Genomic DNA, 17,428 nt, shown 5'->3' on the forward strand with positions numbered 1-17,428 from the left:
ACTGCACTCCAGTCTGGGTGACAGAGCAAGATTCCGTCTCAAAAAAAAAAAAAAGAAAAAAAATACAAAGGAATCCAATTAGAACATAAAATCTCCCCTATCACAAAACCCAGTCTCCCTTCTACCTGCAGGCACACCTGGTATGATGTAAAACAGGAGAGCTAGCACATTCTTGTTGTTCACTCTTTCAGTTCTAAACCACTCTCCTGGATCCCTTCCTTGAAGCTGATTCTCTACTGCCTTCCATTGGTCCACGAAACTCACTATCATTTCCCTATTTTTATCCTTGCCGTTCTCCTGAATTTGTTACTTATCCTGCCTTTTAGCATTCAACCTTGGTTTCTCTCAACGACACTGTTCTTCTTATAATATGATTCCTCTGACTATCCTGAATTAGCATCCTTAAAGACTCCACTTGACCCCAAGACTGCCTGCTTCAGTGTACTCTACAGTTTGGGCTCCCAGGAGCTGTCCTCAGCCCATGAGAAAAAACAAAGTCAATATTTTTATAATATTCTGATAGGTAGGGTTTATAAACTGGTCTCAATCACATAATGTTGAAAATGCTTCATCAATGCCTGATTATTTAAAATGTTGACTAAACATATGAAAATAAGAGCATATTTGTGAGACAGGGTCATCAATTGTTGTTCATTTAGTCAATAAAGAATTATTAAGAACCCACTACATATCAAGCACTGGGCCAGGTGCTGAAATACAGCGGTGAACAAGATACATGCCATGACCACAGACACTTTAAAATCTAGTGAGGATAAATTTTTGACAGGTAATTATAAGTTAGGTGAGGGTTCTGAAGTAGAAGTGCAAATACCATAGAAATACATTTTAAAAGGAAGTCTATCTTATTCTGGGATGCTAAAAATTCTAGGTAACAGAGTAAGTCTAAAAGGGACATTATAAATTACTCCATCTTGAAGCCTCAACTTAATAAAGTCATTTTGAGCTGGAAAGAAAAAGTGACCAGCTTGCTTGATGAATTAATGGCTAACTGAGTAATGGCTAACTTGGTATACTAATCCCTCTGCCTTGCTGTTTAATCTCCAAATGGAACCTTCCAAATAAAACAACAGGTTAAGAAGATTGCATTGTAAATTGGTAGGCAAACAGGTAAATTGTAGGCAAACAATAAAAAAAATGTTATGGTAAATGAATATTTAGCAACATTTAATTCAACTGAATAAAAATGTTATAAATAAAAGTGAACAGTATGAAGTAAAATAAATGTTATTATACACTGACAACACAGGTATCCCCTCTGATAGTTTACATTCAGTTCATCTTCAAAGGACCAGCTAATAATTAATGTTCTCCAAGAAACCTTAGTCTGGTTACAAAGAGTTTCTCAGTACTCCCGCCACCCTGACTATTTGTACCACTCCTCTGGCATTTGATGTAGGCATGCATTGCTGTATTTTCATTTGTATACTGTTTTAAGCTTGAGTTCAGCAGGGACTTCATATTCATACTTTGTGCACAGCCTTTAGTGCTAAACAGTAATCAAGGAAATCATGTCTATGGTAGGCAAAAATCTAGAGTAGTCTCCAAGATTCTTAATAGATCCCCATTGTATACATCCTATATAACGTCCTACCGTTGAGTTTGGTAAGAATTTTTACATATGTAATTAAGGGCCTTAACCAGTTGACTTTGAGTCAATCAAAAGGAATAGTATATAGGTGGGCCTGAGCTAATCAAATTAGCTCTTTAAAAGAGACTACTAGCTTCAGACATTTTTTTGAGCTTGAAAGAGCCACCATAAGTTCTGCAGCTGCAAGGAAATAAATTCTGCCAATAGTCATGTGAGCTTGGAAAAGGACTCTGTACCTCCGATGTGACTGTAGTTCCTGCCAACACCTTGATTACATCCTTGTGAGACTACGGGTAAAGGACATAGCTAAGCTGTGCCTGCTTTCTTCATGCATGAAACTATGAGATAATCAATGGGCATTGCTTAAGCCACGAGGTTTGTGGCAAATTGTTATGTAGCAATAGAAAACTAACATAATATCTGTGCTGATTGTGCAAACCTGTGCAGGATGGTCTGGAAAGAGGGGAGCTGTTTCCTTCAAGCACACAGTGACAAATAGTATATTAGTCAGCTAGTGCTGCCATAACAAAATACCAGTGTGGATGGCTTAAACCACAGAAATTTATCTTCTCAAATTTTGGAGGCAAGAAGTCCATGATCCAGGTGCCAGCCAGGTGGGTTTCTAGTGAGGCCTCATTCCTTGGCTAGCAGATGACCACTTTCTTGCTTTGTTCCCACATCACCTTTCCTCTGTGCAAAAGTTCCGGCAGAAAGAGAGCGATGTGTTGTTTCTTCCTCCTTATAAGGACACAAGTTCTATTGAATTGTGGCCCTACCCTTGTAACTTCATCTAATCTTAATTGCCTCCCTAAGGGCTCTCTCTCAAAATACAATTACATTGGGGGTTAGAAGTTCAAAATATGAATTTGGGGGACACAATTTAGTTCAAAAATAATAGGTAATGCAAGTGGACGGTCGAGGTATGAATGGGTAGCCGTGGAAAAGGAGGAAAAGGGACAGTGCCTGAACAATGTATGAAGGAATAATTGTCAGCGTGCTTGCTTGGATATTGCTGATTTGGATATTGAAATTCTTATTTAAATCTGAGTGCTTACTTGGATATTGAAGATGAAGGAGGAATTCAAGCTGATGCAGTTTTCAGTCTTGGGGAGCCCCATCAGAAGAGATGTAACTAACCCAGAAGAAATCATTATTCCTTAGTGTGTGTTGTACTTTGTTTTGGAAGAAATTATCTAGGGTAGAAGTAGGACAAGAAATTTTGCTGAAATTAAGGAATCAACAAGCTAGACAAGTAGTTGTGTCTACTAGACAACCAGAAATCTTAATTCATATGAGTGAGAAACTTACAAATTTTTCCATTTTTTACTTTTGTGTTATTCATTTTTGAAATTAAATAAAAATTGTATATATTTATCATATACAACATGTTTTGAAATATGTATACATTGTGGAATGTCTAAAATGAGCTAATTAACATATGGATTGCCTGACATATTTATCATGTTTTGTGGTGAGAACACTTAAAATCTACTCTCGTAGCAATTTTCAAGAATAGAGTACATTGTTATTGTTATTAACTATAATCACTATGTTGTACAATAAATTTTTTTTAATGTAACTTGGCCTTGTTTTTTTTTTTTTTTTTTTTTTTTGCTGTTGTTGCTGGCTGGTTCCCAGTAAAGAATCTACCTATTTTATTGTGCCTAGTAGTTAAATGTGGAAAAGTTATCAAATATAAGTTTACTGAATTTTGGAATATTTCCTATAGCAGTTCCAAAGCATGTTTCACAAAACATAAGCCTCATGAAGCAATCTGTGACTAAAGGATTTTGTGTTTATTAAAGACTATAAGTCTCTACCAGAGATCCCCAATGCCCATTATCTAATGAGAGATTCTAAGATCGATGAGAATAGTCAAGAATAGTGGTTCCACAACACACACTAGGGCCTGTCAGTTGTGGTGGGAGGGGAATGGGGGAAGGAGAGCATCAGGACGAATAGCTAACAGATGCTGGGCTTAATACTTAGGTGATGGGATGATCAGTGCAGCAAACCACCATGGCACACATTGACCTATGTAACAAACCTGCACATCCTGCACATGTACTCTAGAACTTAAAACAAAAATTGATTAAAAAAAAAAAAAAAAGAACAACAGTTCCAAAATTTCCCTGCATAGCAGAATCACTTAGTGCTATTTACAAAAGGACAGATTAATAAGAGCCACCCTAGGTTTCCTAACTCAGATCCTGGAGCTGGGTCTGAACACTTGTACATGTAAATTTTCCTCAGGTAAATCTTAAGCAGGTTGGCAAGATGCTTCTCACACTTATTTTGTGCTTTGTCTTTCTAGAAGCATGATTAATTAAGATATTCCTACTGGAGGCTGTCATTCCATAAAGAGGAAAATTAAGTTTTAAAAGAATTCATAAGTGACCCTGCCCCATTACCTCATACAAAATGATGGAGCACAATCCAGAACGGTCCAACTCCAAGTCATGCTGTTTCCACTACACTAACTTCCTTCCAGAGTCTACAAAATATCATATTTCATTCAGGAATCTCTGAATGTATTTAAAGAATATTTGCTTAGTAGCTACATATTTAGCTGCATTACATAAAAAGATGAGAATGCACAGTTCCTGCTTCTAAGTAGCTTAGAGGTTAATTCAGGGAAAAAGATAACAGTGAGTATAGGAACAGAAAAGGAGGACTATGTATTAGTTAGGATTCTCCAGAAAAATAGAACCAATAGGACATTTATAGATATTCAGAAAGAGATTTATAGGAGAGATTGGCTTATGTGATTGTGGAGGCTGAGAAGTCCCTCAATCCATGGCATAGTTCCAGTCCAAATTCAAATGCCTGAGAACCAGGGAAGCCAATGGTATAAATCCCAGTCCAAGTCCAAAGACCCAAGACCAGGGCTTGATGACCGAAGTCAAAGACCTTTGGGAGTTGCTAACTGCTAACACACAATTTGAACAATTCAGCATTTAACCAAGTAGCAGGTGATTAAGCATGACTTTATGGAAAGGGGATGTCTAAAGGCAAGAGAAGATGGGTGTTCCAGCTTAAGCAGAGAGAACTATTTCACCCTTTCTCCCCCTTTTTAGTCTATTCAGGCCCTCGAGAAATGATCCCCAATATACATCTTGGCGAGGGTGGATCTTCTTTACTCAGTCTAACCAGTTCAAATGCTAATCTCTTCCAGAAACACTCTCACAGACACACCCTGAAATAATATTTTACCATCTATCTGGGCATTATTTAGTCCAGTCAAGTTGATACATAAATTAACTATTATAAAGGGGAAATATAACAAACACAAATATGACTATGATAAAATGTAGTAAGTGGTTTTAGAGAGGTTCCAAGGAAATGCTTGGCCAGGAGAGTGGAAACAAAGGCTGATGTGTGGGGCAGGCAGTAGGATCTTAGCATTATTTGAATGAGACTAGAGGATCAGGAATGGCTTCTCTGAGTAAATGAAAGTGGTGCTTGATCTGGTTCTTACAGGCAACCACTCCTCTACCACTGACAGATGGGAGAACAGCACAATTAAAGAAAGCTCCCACCACCACCTTCTAGGAATGTGGCTTCTGGCAGCATGGTCTGTGCCCTCCGAATGCCTGGCCTAGGAAGGCTCTCCAAGCAGGCATCAGAAGCAGACATGGAACCTTTTGGGTGGAAAATTCTGGGGCCTTAGGTACATTAAGTATGGTGTAAAGTGCAGAAAATAGTAGGGTGTGTGCTTAGGAAGTACATATGTCTTTTGGTTTTAATGAGATTGTGTCTCATATGGAGAAGCACGGCTAAGAAATAGAGTGAGTTCTCTAAAGCATGGAAACTGGATTGTATAGAAAATAGTACCTTTTAGTGTCACAGTGTGTACCTCTTAGTGTCACAGTCAGATAGGATTTAACAGGTAGTTCTGGGATAAGGAGGAGGAGGCAAGGAGAAAGGACAACATTCTTGACAAAAGGAACTAAATAAGTAAAATGTTAAGAAAGGGGTAGTAAAGAGAATGGTCAGAGACTGAGTAATTCAGAAGCTTGCTTATTCGAAGCAGAAAGTATACATAGTACTTGCTTCCTGGAGAGCTTTCCTTCTTATGCTCCTCTTCTAGTCTTTGCTTCCTGAAAACCTACTTGTTAGGGGTTGAATTGTGTCCCTCCCAAAATGCATATACTGAAGTTCTAACCCCCACTACCTCAGAACGTGACCTCATTTGGAACATAATTGCAGATGTTATTAGTTAAGATAAGATCGTACTGAAGCAAGGTAAGCCTCTAGTTCAATATGACTGTTATCCTTATTAAAAGGGGAATTTAGACACAGAGAAATGCACATAGAGAAAACACCAAGTGAAGATAAAAGCAGAGGTTGAGATAATGCTTCTACAAGCCAAGAAATGTTGAAGGCTGCCAGCAAACCACCAAAGGCCAGGCAAGGGCATAAAACAGATTATCCCTCCCAGCCCCCAAAGGAGCTAACCCTTCTGACACCTATATGTCAGGCTTCCAGCCTCTAGAACAATGAGACAATAAATTTCTGGTTTTTTAGATACTCAATTTGTGGTACTTTGTCATGACAGCCCTGGAAAACTAATATATCTTATCTCCCACTCATTCATCCCAATGGCAAATTCTCTAGGAAGCCTTTCTCTTGCCACCCTTTATAAAGCTCATTCTCACCTTCTCACTTTTGGACTCTCAGGGCACAGTGCTTTGCTTTCTTCCTACTCCTCTTATGATGGACACAGCACCCGCTGTGTCACAGTTATGCGGGCACTTGTCTTCTCTTTCTGGTAGACTGGAAGTTCCTGGGGGCAATCAGTGATTGAGTCAGTTTCATCAACTTATCCCTGAAACCTGACACAGCACCTGGCACCTGGTATGTACTCAACACAAGTTGGTTGAATAGAAATGACCTAAAGGAAAAACACAGGGCAAAGCCTATGACAATATGCTCTTGGTCAATGCTATGTAAACATAATTTTTTTTCACATAAAGAGCTATCTTGAGGCTCAATTTTTGGCACCTGCACTGTGACAGGCACTGTGATTGCCCCCAGTGATGTGGAGATGAATTGGATACAGCCCATGAGTTAAAGAAACTGGCAGTCTAGTGAGGGACACTTTTGAATAAACATTCACAATATAGTGTGGGAAGTAGCAGGTTAGGATGAAGCCTAGAATTAATTTATGGGAATCTCAAAGAGGAAGTGCCGAACCCACTGGAGAATGGTGGTGAAGGGTGTGGGGAAGCAGTGGATAACCAGGGACGGTGACAGCAGAGCTAAGACCAGAAGCCTGGGCCTCCCTGCTCTCTTTTGGAGGTGGCTGCTAACACACAGGCCTAAATTGTTGATCTTAGCTTTCCCAGCAATGTTTATTTGAACAATTTAGCATTTCACTGAGTAGCAGGTGATTAAGCATGAATTTACAGAGAAAGGATCAGTAGGCGGCACAGTTAGAAAACAGTCACTGCCTGTAGTCAGTGGTTACCCCTACCAGGGCTGAGATCTGAAAAGTCAGCAGGAGGTATGGTTATAATGAGTTTGCAGCCAACTGGAATGCAAGTCAGCGAAGTGCAAGACTGAGGACAAGGAGCTGCCACTGGGAGCTGCTCACATGGAATTGACCAAGTGCTTCAAAACGGCTCTTTGCGACACAGGGGCCATGGGCTCCTGATACTCAGAATAAACCCTTGCTTCCCTCATTCTTGTAATCTTAGAAGCTGCTCAATTTAGGATGCAACCGTATCATAAGGCAATGACCCTCCTTTGGCCTCTATCCAAATACATGGATGTGCTAGGGCTGCCATAACAAAGTGTCACAGACTGCGTGTCTTAAACAACAGAAATTTATTCTCTCACAATTCTAGGGGCTGGAAGCTAGAGATCAAGGAATCAGTAGGGTTCGTTTCCTCTGAGACCTTTCCCTTTGGCTTGCAGATAACCTTCTTCTTGCTGTACCTCCACATGGTCTTCCCTCTGTGTCTGCCTGCGTCCTAATCTCTTCGAAGGATCGAAGTCATATTAGAATAGGGCCCACCCCTAATGACCTTAATTAACATTAATTACCTTTTTAAAGGCCCTATCCCCAAATACAGTCTTGCTCTGGGGTACTGAGGGTTAGAGCTTCCACACAGGAATTTTGAGAGGATACAACTCAGCCCATAACGCCAGAAGAAGTTCTGCAGAATGGAGCACCTTTGTTTTGTGTTAGACCAAGCTTCTGCTTTTGATGAGGAATTTCAGAATTTTCTGAGTGGGGAGGGTCACCTCCCTAAAGAGTATTACCATCCCTTCAGAAGAAGGTGGTGTTCTCTCAGATAACTAATGGGGCCTGGAAGGACAGACTCCAAAGAAGGCGGAGGTAGACTGATGGAGATTAACTAAGTGTAAGCATCGGGGCCTGACATCATGAGCTCTGGAGAAACAGAGTGTTCTGAGAGGGAAGGAGAAGCAAAAGCTTGAAATTTGGACTATTTCCTATAGCAGTCAGGAAGTACTTCAAGGTAAGCACTTCTGGTAAATTGACAAGGAGGCTTCAGAAAAAGAGATCTGGATGTCCAAGTTCCTGAAAATCTGTTGGGACTTTATTTCTCATTCTTAATATTCATTTTCATGCCTAATTTTATATTCATAATTTTCTGTCATTTCCCTTAAGCTTCAGAATCCTCCAAAACCTCAATGTGCCCTGTGAATGAAGTTGAAACACATAAATTTCTTTCTCACAGTTCAGATATTAGAATATAGAATATAGACATCTGTAAATCTAAGAGCACCAGAGTTAGGAGTGCTAAAAATGGTGTCTACTAAGAAGACGAAGGAAAGAGCTGGAAAGTGAAAAATTCATGAAAAATGTGTTTTGTCTCCAGACTTGCAGGATTGAGCCGATGAAACTGGTCTTCTGGTGCTGTCTACTCCTCACAGACCGAAGCTATCTTTGAAGTGTTTGCTCTTGGCCTGCTGTCCGTACTAAAAAATTCCCCTGTAGAGAGGAGGAAAAAGGCTTTTATCAGAAAATTCTTTAGAAGCCTATACAGTGATTTTAAAATGACCTTTTAGCAGGAACTGAGAGACTCTTTTCCTAGCAAGATGGAATTTCATCTCATCCAAACCATACCTTTGTAAATGAGATCAAAGTAAGACATAGAGGATCACACAATTCATATTTACCAAAACTTGTATGACCCATGCTAATTAATAATTCCAGCTGCACAACCTCATTACACACCATCCAAACTGCCAAGATGAAAGGTCAAAGATTGCAAGATCTACACAACAAAAGCTGTAATGCCTTAAGGCAATGCTGGCAATACCCAAAATCTCACTCTCCTCATGTTATTTGGTCAGTAAGCTTGTCTTGGAGGGTTTTACCTTGAGATAATTAATTACATCTTTCCCCCCAGTTTGAGTTTGGAACTAGTTAAGAATTAAACATGAATGTCAGAAAGGTAAAGACCAGATGTCAGAGGTATTACTTAAAATCACTAGACAGGAGGGTGCAAATTAAATGAATAGTCACAATGGGCTCCTTAATATTGTCTTCAATTTTCAACTTCCTCATTAGCAGAATGAACAACTGCAGGCATGCGCAGCCAGGCAGAGTCTACCCTGGTAATCTAACCACATGGCAAAAGTGCCTTCTGTTGGATAGTTAGATCTGAAAGAAACAGAATTTAGAAGGAATTGACTCATACTTCCTGCTTTCAATCTTATCCATCAGATAAGTCACATCTATCCCAAGGGGAAGAAGTGAGTAGAGGCAGTGAGGGCAAAAAAGACCAGCGGGGTCCCTCTGGCCAGAAGATGGAAACATAAAGCATAGAGTATATAGGCTTCCACAAGACTGGCAACAAGCAGCTCATGTCTTAAAGATACTTTGATCTTTAGATCAAGTAACTGCACTTCCAGAAATAAATCCAAAGAAAATACCCAGTGATTCAAACAATTATGTACCAATATCCTCATTTTAACATTAGAACAGGAAAAAACAAAACAAAACAAAAAGGAAAAAGAATATTATATCTTTATTAAAATGTTTCATACATGCTTCTAATGAAATAAAATGGATACATGTTGTAATGATAAATTTCTAATGGCAACAAAATTATATTATGACATAATCCCAACATATTTTTAAAAGTTTTTCCACAAAAAATAAAAATAGATAAAAAACATTATGGGCTTATTTTTAAAATATCATTATGTATTTTCTAAATGTTCTATAAAAAACATATATCATTTATATAATCAGGAAATAGTTTTATTTATAAAATTTCCGAGCTTACTTAATCTACTATGTTTATTATGTATACTAGTTTAATAAAATAAAGAATTTCATATTCAGGCTTCAGTCTTCAATCATGCATTAAATAAAAACAAATGTTCTAAACATGTATAGTAAATTATCATACAGATAACAAATATCTATGTCTATATGAATATTCTGATTTTTCCACAATATAAAAGATAAAATACATATTTTATTCTATTGACGCAATTCTCCTAAAAAATGAAGACAAATAACTAATATATCTATTGATTTCAGTGAACCTAATTAGTAATCAAATTATTGCCTTCAAACAACACAGCAATATCAACTTTTAATTATTCATGATTAGGGTTGCCAGATAAAATACAGTATGTCCAATCACATTTGAATTTCAGATAAACAATATTTTTTAAATTATAAATGTCCTTTGCAATTTTTTAGAGGATCTATGTAATATTTGGAACATACTTGTACTAAGAAATTATCCATTTTTTATCTGAAGTACCAAATTTAACTGGCTATTGTATATTTCTGTTTACTCAATCTGGCAACCCTATTCATGATGTCATTTTTAAAAGCCACATTCTCTGCTCTGAATATCCATCACTCTAGTTCCAGCAGGGGCTAGAACAACTGAATTTACCAGAAACCAGTTCATCAAGCTAAAATGAGAGCTTTCTAATTCAGAGGGAAACACTCCCAGGGAGGACACTTAAAGAGACTCCAGGCTTGTAAAATGAGCTGTGCATGCTGCATGTTAATCGCCTTTGCAGGCCTACTCCTGTCCCTGTCCTTGTTGCACAGTCCCAAATAAAACAAGGGCAGCAGGGAATCCAAGCTCCCTCATTTCCAAAGCAATCCTAATGAAATATGCGGGAGCCCAGTAATCCTCTCCCACTCTGAAAACAGACCCAGTTGTACGGCTGCACAGTGAATAAAATGGAAAAGAGTTCACGAGACTCTAGGAATATGACTTTCCAGCAAAAGGAAACCAGCAGAAACAGGATCTTTAGATAGATACATTCTTTGCAGTGAGAAATGAGGAAAACAGGCAGTGAGTGACATCCAGGAGGTAGCCAGATTATGCAGAAGGTAACAAGCCCATTTTTTACTCCAAGTATGAGGATCATTCATTGAAGGGCTGAGGGATGAGAAATGACACAGCATCATTTATATTTGACAAGGATCACTCTGGTTGCTACATGAGGAAGAGAATAAGTGATGGAGAGCAAGTTGAATTAAGAATTAGTAGGGCCGGGCGCGGTGGCTCAAGCCTGTAATCCCAGCACTTTGGGAGGCCAAGACGGGCGGATCACGAGGTCGGGAGATCAAGACCATCCTGGCTAACCCAGTGAAACCCCGTCTCTACTAAAAAATAGAAAAAAAAAACTAGCCGGGCGAGGTGGCGGGCGCCTGTAGTCCCAGCTACTCGGGAGGCTGAGGCAGGAGAATGGCATGAACCCGGGAGGCGAAGCTTGCGGTGAGCCGAGATCGCGCCACTGCACTCCAGCCCGGGCCACAGAGTGAGACTCCGTCTCAAAAAAAAAAAAAAAAAAAAAAAAAAAAGAATTAGTAAGAACATATAGGGAAGTTATTACATTAATTAAGCTTAACTAAGAGCTAATGGTGGATTAAAGTAAGAAAATAGCAATACAGAAAGGACAGTATAGGTGGGATTCTGGATATATTCCAAAAGTAGAGTTGACATAACTAGTGGATGAATTTGTGTGAAAGAAATGGGGTGGGGAGGTTGACTTCAAGGTTTTGGACTTGAGAGACTGGGTGAATAGAAGTGCCACTTACTTAAATAAGGAATATCAGAGAAGATGCAGATTTGGGGGTAGAGATGGTGCTAGATATCAAAACAGTCTATTTTTAGTTTGTTCAATTGGGGATGCCAATTCAACAATCATGTGTAAATATTGTATAGAATGTTGGATTTCTGAGTCTGGAATTAAAGAGAGTTTGGATCTGAAGAAGCATAGATGACATTCAGAGCCAGTGCCATATATTCACACAAGAAATGACTATAGAAAGAGAGACGTTGGTGGACAGATTCTTGCATCTTTCAAAGTCACAGATGAGGAAGAGGGTTACGGAGAGAAGATGCAACAAGAACAGCCAGTGATTTAGGAGGGAACTAAGAGCAAGTGGCCAGCAAGCCAAGCAAAGAAAGCGACTCAAAGAACACATGAACATCTGTGTCAAATGCTGCAATTAGGTAGAATAAGATGGGGGCCACGGTTAACCAAAACTGTCCCAGTAGAAATGCCCCCTCTTAAAGTCTGATGGCAACTTAACTTCGTTCATTCAACAAACCTCTTCTGAGTTGTACTATGCATCAAGCACCACACTAGGAACCAAACCAAGGACATAGATCAGTGAGACATATCTCACTATAAAACCCCCAGCAAAGTGGTTTCATAGTCTAGCAGAAAAACTGACAAGTAAATAGGAGCATGCTTGGCTCCTGCTGTTCAATCACAAAAAGAGCTTAAGAGTCAAACTGATTAATTATACATCAAGTTCACCCTGCAACTGTCCTGCTTGCACAAAGTGAGGATGAGCACCATTGTCCAACAGTCTGAAATCAATGCCCATTAAATGCAAAACAAAAATAGCAATCATTCTCTCTGCATTCTAATTTTTGCAATTTAAATAGCCTTTACTTTCAAAAACTATTTATGTATATAAACACATACATACATAAACACAAATGTATGTATATGTTGCATTTCTTTGCAAAGCCAATGATACCCTTTTATGTGTTTCTCTCATTTTCTTTTAGCCCCATCTTTTGCAATACCATACCTTTATCACTTGCCTTAAGAACCTGTGGAAAGCTTGTTTCCAGTCCTCTTCACCCAATCCGGCCTCTCTGTTGAAATTTTCTTACCTATCTAGACTGATTGTCTCCAAACATACTGTAGCTGGAAATTTCCATTTAACTAACCCTATAGTATACCCTAAGAAGCAGAGATCTGAAATAAATAACTCTTAGCCACTAAGAATAAGCTCCATTCTTTTTGCTTGTGTTTTTCACTGATACTGGCAAAGAAGGACATTTTTTTCCATAAAGAACAACAACTGGCTGGCTTGGACGATCTTCAAGAAATTGAAAAGCTGTGTTTCCATGAGCAGGATTCTTGTAATAACAATTTGTAGATCAAGCCTGTTCTGAGAGAGGCTAAAAGTCTGGGCTCTCCACTGACATAGACGTCCACCTTCCTGTATGCTCCTTTCTCCGTGTAAGTGTGAGGTGGGAAAGAATGTTCATCTTGGTGATCACTCTGTGCTCTAAGAGGGCAGCAACTGAACTAAGACGGTGCTATCAAGCTACTTTCTCTTCAGAGAAATCAAAGGAACTGCGCTTGAGACAGGTAGTCCTTTTAGGATGCATATGGTTTTGCACCTACAAGGACTACTTGCCTCTTAAGCACAGTACTGGGGAAGGATGTGGTCAAGAGTCAGAAATTCCACTTGAGTCCCAGGGCTGCTACTTGCTAGAATTACTCAAAAGAACCTTGGGCAAGGGCAGCGTGAATGACAGCTTCCTCATCTATAAAATTAAACCCCACCTACCTCTTAGGGGTATTGTAGGAGGATATAAATGAGATAATGTGAGTGAAATATTGCACAAACCATGGTGACCCCAATAAAAGCAAGTGTTTACCATTATGAGCTCTAGCTACAGCACGTCAATCTCAGGGGATCTTTCTCAAAGCATGGGCAAAAAATGATGATTTAAAAGTAATGCTTTTTCATATAAACATCTTTAGTGATATATATTTGCACCAAACAGATATGTGACTCTGAAAAAAAAATAGGAGCTGGTATATTCAGTTTGTTTATTTTATACCACTCATAAAGAATAGCAGAGTTCCTCTCTCCATAAAAGCTCTTTCTAATCAATAATATGTTTAACTTCAACTTGAAAGAACGATTTAAATTAGCATGTGATTCTCAAGTTCCTTCTTCCAGGAGAAGCTCTACAGAGTAATTTCCTCAATATTGCTTTTGTCTGGGCCAAATCAAACTGTAATGCCAGAAAGACATTACTGCACAGCTGCATTAGATGACAGTGCCATCATAACAAAATGGTGAAAACCAGAGCCATTCTTATTAATAACAGCAGAACCTAATTTCATTGGTTTTAATTTACCATTTTCGTGTTTTACTATGATATTATCCAGATATAAATTGTTATGATGAGAAGCCATTCACTAGAGACCCCCCAAAAAAGTTATAACTCTGCTTTTTTTTAAAAAAAAAAAAAGACATTGCATATATCAGTGAAGGACACACTAATAAAGATTGGTCTGGAATATTTCTCTTTATGACGATTGACTTATCAGCAATAGTCACTGCAGCAGAGTTGGAAATTACATAATTGCCAGAAACTGTAGATATTTGACTTGGCAAGAACCCTAGGTTTATCTGATTTATTTTTGTAAGAATTGGGCCCCATGGATATTTAGAAATGTTTCATGAAAGAACAGTAGAATGTAAATGAAACAAGCAAAAATCCTCTTTTCAAAGGCTGCATTTAACTCCATCGTAACTGTTGTGATAACACAAATAAACCAAAGACAAACCTTTGGTGATGGTGTTGGGCGAAAGCACTACTCTAAATTAAAACATTATGAGCTACTAACATCTGGACATTTTCTCCCTCTTCATAGTCATTCTCATCCATTTTCTGTGTGTTGTTTACCAGGGGGCAATGCAGAATGTGACACTGAGCCTCAGTACATATGCACAGTAACAAGGCCCACAAAACACACAGGGCCATATTCATGGGCTGGCATCTCCTGACCTCTGTTTGCACTCTGGGAGGAGGCCGTCCATTGTTTACCAAGAGACAAGTGCTTTGCTAACCCCAAATTTTGTGCTCCTGCCTTTGTTTCTCCGGTGCCTGACATAATGATTGATACAAAGTTCTCAATGAGCATTCTGCTATTGAATTAAAGCAAATGAAAAAGGTAGGCAGACTATGAAAAAAATGAAATAACATAAAAGAAAGCAGTGAGGTACAGTAATAAGAGACAGAACACAAAGACCTTGTTTCGAGTCCTAGTTCCAACATCAACTTGCTGTTTGACTTTAGATAACTTTTTCTTTGTAGGTCTCAGTTTCCTCATCTCATTTTACATCAGTTCATTTTTTTTTTCTTTTTGAGACAGCATCTCACTCTGTCACCCAGGTGGAGTGCAATGGCACAATCTCGGCTCACTGCAACCTCCGCCTCCTGGGGTCAAGCAATTCTCCTGCCTCAGCCTCCCAAGTAGCTGGGATTACAGGTGCTGGCCACCATGCCCGGCTAATTTTTTTGTATTTTTAGTAGAGACAGGGTTTCATCATGTTGGCCAGGCTGGTCTTGAACTCCTGACCTCAGGTGATCTGCCTGCCTTGGCCTCCCAAAGTGCTGGGATTACAGGCACAAGTCACCCTGCCTGGCCAAGTTCATTTTTCTTGATAGTATCTGAAATACTATCTAGTCAATTAGCCTATATATTTTTTTAAAGTCTGTTGTTCCCCCAGAAATGTCACACTTCCTCCCCAATACAATAAACTACGTTTATATTCACCATTGCATTTATTTGATAAGTTCACTCATTTTGGTGATGTCCCTCTAGAGAATGTCATCTATTAGCTAACTTTTTGGCTCTGTTACCTCACAGCTCTGATGTCATCCAATTTCTGATGTCCACCATCACACAGCAAAATGAAATTTAAGTTTTAAAGTTAAACCAGCCAGAGTTTGGATTCTAGTTCCATAATATTCTCAGAAAGTTATTTAGCTTTTCTGAAATGTGCATCTGAAAATGAGATTACTATTTCCTTCATCACTGAGTTGTTGTAAGGCTTAAATAAGATAAATACATAACGTAGCCATCTAGCACCTAGCAGGTTCTCAATATATGCCATAGCTTATAATCTATCTGTTGCCATACAGATCTATTGCAGAAATGCATGTATATTCCCCTTTGTTCCTATCCCACAGCTTCCCAGCCTGAGATCAGGCTTTAAAATGAATGAGTTAAACAGACCCTGGAGAGACAGAGAAGGTCATTCATTTCATAAGTTAGTCACCCATCCTTCATTCCTTCAAAAACATTTATTAAGGCCTGTGATAAAGTACCAAACTAAAGAGTACAATCAAGGGGTTCATGATGTCACAGAAGAGGCAGACATATAAAATGACAACAAAAATGTGGTGGAATATGTTTGAAAACAGAGGAACACACATGATGTTATTGGAGGAGCATCCAAACCTGGTAACAGCTGCCATTATCTTGGCAGCTGTTTCAAAACTCTCTTGTCTGCATTAATGAAAGAGCTGGGGTAATACCCAGATCTCCCTCTTGAGGCTATCTTTTAAAGCAAGATAAAAATTTAATAAAACATTGACTTCCTTCATAGAAATATATGAGTGGCACTTTAATTGAATAATTATTTCAGACACCTGTGTATATAAAAGAACTACATAAAAAGTTCTTTTAATGAAAATATATAGAACTTGTAGGCTTTTCATTACCGTAAAAAATGTTCTTGAACACAAAGATTTCAGATAGCAACAAGATCTTTTTTTTTTTTTTTTTATTTATTATTATTATACTTTAAGTTCTAGGGTACATGTGCATAACGTGCAGGTTTGTTACATATGTATACTTGTGCCATGTTGCTGTGCTGCACCCATCAACTCGTCATTTACATCAGGTATAACTCCCAATGCAATCCCTCCCCCCTACCCCCTCCCCATGATAGGCCCCGGTGTGTGATGTTCACCTTCCTGAGTCCAAGTGATCTCATTGTTCAGTTCCCACCTATGAGTGAGAACATGCGGTGTTTGGTTTTCTGTTCTTGTGATAGTTTGCTAAGAATGATGGTTTCCAGCTGCATCCATGTCCCTACAAAGGACACAAACTCATCCTTTTTTATGGCTGCATAGTATTCCATGGTGTATATGTGCCACATTTTCTTAATCCAATCTGTCACTGATGGACATTTGGGTTGATTCCAAGTCTTTGCTATTGTGAATAGTGCTGCAATAAACATACGTGTGCATGTGTCTTTATAGCAGCATAATTTATAATCCTTTGGGTATATACCCAGTAATGGGATGGCTGGGTCATATGGTACATCTAGTTCTAGATCCTTGAGGAATCGCCATACTGTTTTCCATAATGGTTGAACTAGTTTACAATCCTACCAACAGTGTAAAAGCGTTCTTATTTCTCCACATCCTCTCCAGCACCTGTTGTTTCCTGACTTTTTAATGATCGCCATTCTAACTGGTGTGAGATGGTATCTCATTGTGGTTTTGATTTGCATTTCTCTGATGGCCAGTGATGATGAGCATTTTTTCATGTGTCTGTTGGCTGTATGAATGTCTTCTTTTGAGAAATGTGTGTTCATATCCTTTGCCCACTTTTTGATGGGGTGGTTTGTTTTTTTCTTGTAAATTTGTTTGAGTTCTTTGTAGGTTCTGGATATTAGCCCTTTGTCAGATGAGTAGATTGCAAAAATTTTCTCCCATTCTGTAGGTTGCCTGTTCACTCTGATGGTAG

This window comes from Macaca mulatta, chromosome 13 (genome assembly GCF_049350105.2).
Source record: "Macaca mulatta isolate MMU2019108-1 chromosome 13, T2T-MMU8v2.0, whole genome shotgun sequence".
In the NCBI taxonomy this organism is placed as follows: Eukaryota; Metazoa; Chordata; class Mammalia; order Primates; family Cercopithecidae; genus Macaca; species Macaca mulatta.